Raw genomic sequence first — 6,691 nt, forward strand, 5'->3', positions numbered from 1 at the left:
AATCAAAACTACAATGAGATACCACTTCACACCTGTTAGATTAGCTATTATCAACAAGACAGGTAACAACAAGTGTTGGAGAGGCTGTGGAGAAAGAGGAACCCTCATCCACTGTTGGTGGGAATGTACAGTACAACCATTATGAAAGAAAGTATGGTGGTACCTCAAAAAATTAAGAATAGAACTACCATATGCCCCCGCAATCCTTCTACTGGGTATATCCTTCCAAAACTTAAAAACATTGCTAGGTAGAGACACATGCAGCCCCATGTTCATTGCAGCATTGTTCACAGTGGCCAAAACATGGAAACAACCAAAAAGCCCTTCAACAGATGACTGGATAAACAAGATGTATTATAGTATGTATATACTATGGAATACTACTCAGCCATAAGAAACGATGACATAGGATCATTTATGACAACATAGATGGACCTTGATAACATTATACTGAGTGAAATAAGTAAATCAGAAAAAAAACTAAGAACTATATGATTCCATACCTATGTGGGACACAAAATTGAGACTCATGGACATGGATAAGAGTGCAGTCGTTACCAGGGGAAGGGAGGAGGGGGTGAAGAGAGGGGCATAACGAAAATCAAATAAAAGGTAAGGGAGGACTATTTGACTTTGGGTGATGGGTTATACAGCATAATCAAATGTCAAAATGATCTGGAGATGTTTTCTCTGAATCTATGTACTCTAGTTGATCAATGACACCCTGTTAAAATTGTCTAAATAAAATTTTTTAAAAAGGCACTCAATTTTGAACCTCATTATGATCAGACTATATAACCTACTATTCCTCCTTTACAATCTATAAAACCTCCAGAGGTCACTGAGATCTTCTTTTCTATTCCTTAAAAGTTTCTAGCTGAGCCACTGGAAGAGTTGGCAGTCACTGAAATGGGGAAAAGTGGGGATGAAACAGGTTTGGGGAAATGAGAGGCCAGAGATGAATTAGGATCATCATGCAGATAGCTGGACACACAAGAATGTAATTCATGGACAAGACCAAGGATATGAAGCACAAATGTGGGTATCCCCAGCATGTAGATGATATTTAAATACCCTGGATGAAACCACTAAGGCAATGAGGGTAGACAAAAAACGAAATTTTAAAAAATGTAGTGTCCTTAAAGCTAAGCAAAAGAAGTGTTCAAGGAATAAAGGGCTATGTTAATGCTGTTACAGATGAAGGGTGAGGAGAACTGAGTAAAGCACAGGTCATGATAACTTCAATGAGAGGAGCTGAAGAGAGGAGGTAAAAGCCTGAAGGGGGAGGATACATGAAAGAATAAGAAACTGGAGACAATGAATATAGCTAACTCTTTCCAGCAGTTTTGTTAAAAAGGGCAGGAAATAAATAGATCAGTAGCTGCACAGTGAAGCAAGGGGAAGAGAGATTTTTTTTGTAACAGAAAAAATAAAAGCACATTTGTAAGCTGATGAGAATGGAGAGGGGAGACCAGCCATAGCCATGTCTTTGAGAGGACAGCTGAGGGATCTAGTACTAAAGTGGAATGACATCTCACACTGTTTTACAGAAATAATTTTAAACTTTATAATATATAACAGACTTTATAATATAGACAATACAACTATATATATACATATACATATATATATAAACCAAAAGGAAATAAAAAATGGCAATTTGAAGGCAAACAAGCATGTATATATAAATATTTAGCCTCATACCTAGTGTCTGAAAAACACAAACATCCCAAAGACATAGACAGAAAAAGAAATACAGATGCCTAAACATTACCATTTTTCACATACTCAGTTGACAAAGATTAAAACCTGGTAACACCCAGTACAGAAAAGAGGATCTCTTTCATAAAGTATTAGGTACAACGTTTTGTAGGGCAATTTGACAATATCTACCCAAACTGTAAATGCATAGAAACTTCTGACTCAGTAATTTCACATCTAGGTATTTTGTGCTGTATCACATTTGTAATAAATTAAAATTAACCTAATGTCCATTAACGGGGCCCCAGCTAATAATCATATTCATATTAGGCAGCCATTAAAGAGAAAAAGCAAATTCATTAACTGCTGATATGGAAGTACTAAATATACCCAAGATATACTCATAACTGACAAAAGCAAAGTGTAGAGCAGTGTATAAGAGAAAGACAAAAAATACGATTACAGCCCTGGCCAGCTAGCTCAGTGGTAGAGCGCTGGCCTGGCATGTGGAAGTCCCGGGTTTGATTCCCAGTCAGGGCACACAGGAGAAGCACCCATCTGCTTCTCCACCCTTCCCCCTTCTCCTTTTTCGTTCTCTCTCTCTTCCCCTCCTGCAGTCAAGGCTCCATTGGACCAAAGTTGGCCTGGGCGCTGAGGATGGCTCCATGGCCTCCTCCTCAGGTGCTAGAATGGCTCCGGTTGCAACAGAGCATCGCCCCCTGGTGGACATGCTAGGTAGATCCTGGTTGGGTGGGGAGTCTGTCTCTGCCTCCTCTCTTCTCACTTCAGAAAAATACAAAAAAAAACAAAAAAAACCCCAAAAAACAATTACATAGACCTGTGCTCTGCAATATGGTAGCCCTGAGTCAAGAGTGACTACTGAGCACTTGAAGTGTGGCTAATGTGACGGAAGAACTAAAAGACAGATGGTGTCATTTTATTAGGTAAAAAAATCCGGATTTAATGGAATTTTAAAACGAGATGGCAGTTTTCCTTGTCCTTCATTGCATTGTATAACACACATTAAAAACATTTGTGCTCCCAAATGAGACAAACAGTACTTGACTTGTGTCAGTTCTGTGAACATGAAGCAAATGATTCAAAAGACTTGCATAGTCAGGTGGTAAATGAATATGCATGTAAATTAATAGTTATGTGACAAATATAACAATGGAGAACAAGGGTAGTACAGCCTCGGGAGCAAAATTACCTTGAGCAAATGTAAAAACGTCTTTATATGTCAAGTATGTGGTTTTCCAAAGAGACTTCATACAAATGTTAACAGGCATGTCAGTATCAGACATGCCCCCAAATTTTCCTCATGTTTGTGATGACTGTGGGAAAGGCTTTTCTGGTACATTAGAATATCCCAACCATTTAAATTCACATTTATCTGAAGAGATCTACTTATGTCAATACTGTGAATATTCAATAGGATAAACTGAAAATGTTAAAATTCACGTAGACTTCAAACGTTCGACTGACTTATCTCACAAATGTAATGACCACTTTTTGAGGTTTGGAAATGAAGTAACTATTTGGTCACCTTGCCAGTCTATGAGACAAGTTAATGATTTTCTTTTAACTTCCATAATGTTTAATATAAAAGAATAAACATGTCTTTTTTGGAGAAGTTAAAAGAAAACACTTATGCTCCGTTTTCTAATCGGGAGAAAGAGACACACTCAGTTAATTTAAGACCACCTTTAGACCGTGACGAGTAACGAGCTGGTGGAGAAGGTGATGATTTATCATTCTCTCACAATGCACCTCCCGAAAGCCGCGACTCCGCAGCAGCTCTGACGACAACGACCTGACCGGAGCGCTGGAGACCGACGCTCGCGGAGGACAGGAAGCAGCCGCTGTCCACTCGCCCCTCGGCAAACTGCGTCCTCGCGCTAACAGCACCTTGAAGTAGGGGCAGGACCTCCGCGGTGAGGCACGCAGGCTTCCGGCGAACCCCTCAGCGTGGACCAGGTGACGGCCACCTCCGACAGCGTCGGGAGCCAGAGCCGGTCCTTCCCGCAGTCGCAAACCCTTTCAGGCACCAAGAGGGGAGCCTCCCAGCTTCGCTCACGTATCACCTCTCGGACAATCCGGCCTCGTAATCCAATCAAACCGCGCCGGAGTTGCCGCCGAATTTACAAAACAACCGCCACAATCTCTGCCGCCGGGCGGAGCCCCGCCCCTAAACCGAGGACTGCAGGGAAGTGTAGTCCCCACTGGCCGCCCTGCCGCTGCGCGCGCCGATCCCGGGCTCGTTCAAACTACCTCTCCCGAGAGCCATCGCAGTGACGGCCGTTACCTAGGAAGTTCCGGGTGGAGCGGGGTAGGCGGCACTAACCCCAGACCAACAAAGGAAGGAGAATTTATTAAAGCTGGCGGAGCAGGTGAGCCTTGTAGGTCCAAAACACGGGCTCTCTAAATTTGATTTTCTTACAGGTTATATACCTTTATAGTATCTAAGCAGTGGGCATGTGATTTCTTTAAGGTTTCTCAGGATTCGGGAGAGGGGAGGGAAAGCTTTGGTGGGGTCAGCAAGAGGGAAGAGGTTGCCACATCACTGGCCATAGTTATATACAGATTCTGCTATTCTTGCTTTTTATTGTGACTATGAGATGTAGTTAATTTCTCACTGGCTGACTCTGGTTACCCCTCTGCTGGCTCCTTTCCCTTGTATTCTTTTCGTTTCTTCTCAGGGAAGAGGGGGCCTGCCTCCTCAGGCAGAGTATGACTTAATATTTAGAAAAAGGCAGTTGGCCACACTATTTTTTTTTCATCACTTTTTATTTTTTAATTTTAATCGACATATAGTATTACATAAGACATACACCCCAGTGATTAGACATTAAATAACTTACTAAGTGGTCACCCCAATAAATCTCATACCTATCTGACACCAGACATAGTTGTTAGAATATTATTGACTACATTCCCTATGCTATATTTTATAGCCCCAAGACTACTCTGTGAAAACCAATTTGTACTTCTTAATCCCTTTGTGCTAGGCGGTTAGACAGATATGAGCAGAGTAAGGACTGTGGGCCAACTACAGAAAGTCACCAGTGCAGAAAAGCCCCGGGTGCCTAGCAACTGGGAAAATTGAGACTAGCCCCCAGAATGAATTTTCCTCACCCAGAATAACACTGGTCCTGTGGTTTAGATCCCCTGTTTTATATCATTTGTCAAGCATTTTGGTTCAAGCCCTCCCCTGACCCTTCTTCACTTGACATGTTGCTAGTTAGACCACCTTAGAAAGGGAACAAACAAGGAGGAGGGAGAATAGCACTTAAGCATTTGAAATGTAGAAAAGAAAGGCTCTTGGCATAGGTAACTTTAAAGGCTCTTAGCATAAGTAACTTTATTTTAGCTTCTCCCTATCCTGAACTCTAAATGACCCCAGAACTTACTTTTTCTAAAACTCCTACCCCCAGGCCTTGCCAAATTGCAGATGTCAGGGGTTGTAAATCCTGGAATATTTAGAAATGTATTTTTAGGCGTACAAAAATTTATTACTACTGTGTCTTCATCTTCAAAACTTAAATGATCTTAGTTTTTAGAAATGTTTTTCCTTAAATTGATTCTATAGCTAAACATCGTAAAAAAAGTCAGTAAAATTTAATGAGCTTGTTAGAAAGATTAATAAATGTGTTTTATTGCTTTTGTACCATGCTTTGCTAGGCTCCTTCTCTCTATACTGCCACAAACTAGCGCAACCCATAATGAAATATAGAAAAGAAAGGCTCTTAGCATGAGTAATTTTTGGCAGAACTTACTTTCTCTGAAACAAAGAGACTTTTAGCAGAACTTACTGTTTCTAAAATACTCCCTACTCCTGGCCTCGAGGTTGGTTTCCCAGGCTGTGGCCTTGGATAGTTCCACAAGGTTGCAGATGTTCTGGAATGTTTCTCCCTGAGTTAATCTTACAGATAAACATTGCAAGAGAGCTTGTTTCACTGTTTTGTTTTACTGCTATGCTTCCTTTCCTCCCCATTCCCCAATCAGTATGTAATTTTTTCTTTAAAAGCTAGCCCCAAACGGTGTTTGGGGCCACATTGATTTGAAGACTTAAGGTCTCCATGTGGTCACCGTCTTTAAAATAAAGACCCCTTAATTTGGCTACTTATTTGGTGTGGCAAAATGTCTGTTTCTCGCTGTTCCGATACAACATTTTGGAGGCCCCAGTGAGATTTATGTCCTCTGGACACATTTGTTTTTGCCACACACACAAGCGGGGCTGCTGACCTCCTCGGCCTGACTGCCGGGACTGGAAACCTAGCAGGGGAGGCACCACCTGAGATGTTCCAGGGCCCCACTGGTCTTTTCTTTCTGGCCAACAATCAGTTGTGGACAATCAGCATGCCCATCCACCCATTTGGAGTCATCTGGAAAGCCTCTGGAGGTGAGTAGAGCAAATTTGCAATTTGCTCAATCTGTAATCTGTCTGTGGCTAGCCATCTGTAACTACTGTGATCGAGGATCACACGTGATCGTACTCACACAATAGGCTCTCCAGGGCCAAGACGTTGGCGGAGAGTAATCTGAAGTCTGTTTTGGTAGAAGAGTCCTGGGACATGTTTAGATTTGCTCTCTTATATGTTTACCTTCTGCTTCTTTTGTCACTTTCATTTATTTTTACAAGCTATCTTGAAAAATATCTCCTGGTTTGGTTCCTCTTTGGAATCTCCTTTCTGCATTCTGCAATGGATGGAGGACCTTTATTTCCAAGGCTTTCTCTCTGATTTTGCTCCAGCTGAGATCTCATTCTTTGCTTTTGCTTTATTATTTTGTCTTTACTCTGAAGACCCGGAGTGAATGGTGTGTGAATGAGGAGCTCTGGTGCCTGCACTTGAGTTTCCAGTTTGTGGCTCCATGATGAATAACTACAGAGTTCGAGTGGGCCCCAACCTGCAGTTCTGTGGTGATCCTCATATGGCTTAGGGTGGTATCAGATACTCTCTGATCCAAGTCGGGGCTTTATACTGACCCA

General features: G+C 41.8%; 1 protein-coding gene across 1 annotated transcript in view; it reads right to left on the reverse strand.

Annotated features, from left to right (window-relative positions):
- CENPJ (centromere protein J) overlaps positions 1-3,846 on the reverse strand; it is a 65,683-nt gene extending 61,837 nt beyond the window's left edge. The window contains exon 1 of the mRNA XM_066258269.1: positions 3,406-3,846. The gene's annotated coding sequence lies outside the window, so the exon portion shown is untranslated. The remainder of the gene's footprint in view (positions 1-3,405) is intronic.
- Between the last annotated feature and the right edge of the window lie 2,845 nt (positions 3,847-6,691).

Source organism: Saccopteryx bilineata, chromosome 2 (genome assembly GCF_036850765.1).
Source record: "Saccopteryx bilineata isolate mSacBil1 chromosome 2, mSacBil1_pri_phased_curated, whole genome shotgun sequence".
In the NCBI taxonomy this organism is placed as follows: Eukaryota; Metazoa; Chordata; class Mammalia; order Chiroptera; family Emballonuridae; genus Saccopteryx; species Saccopteryx bilineata.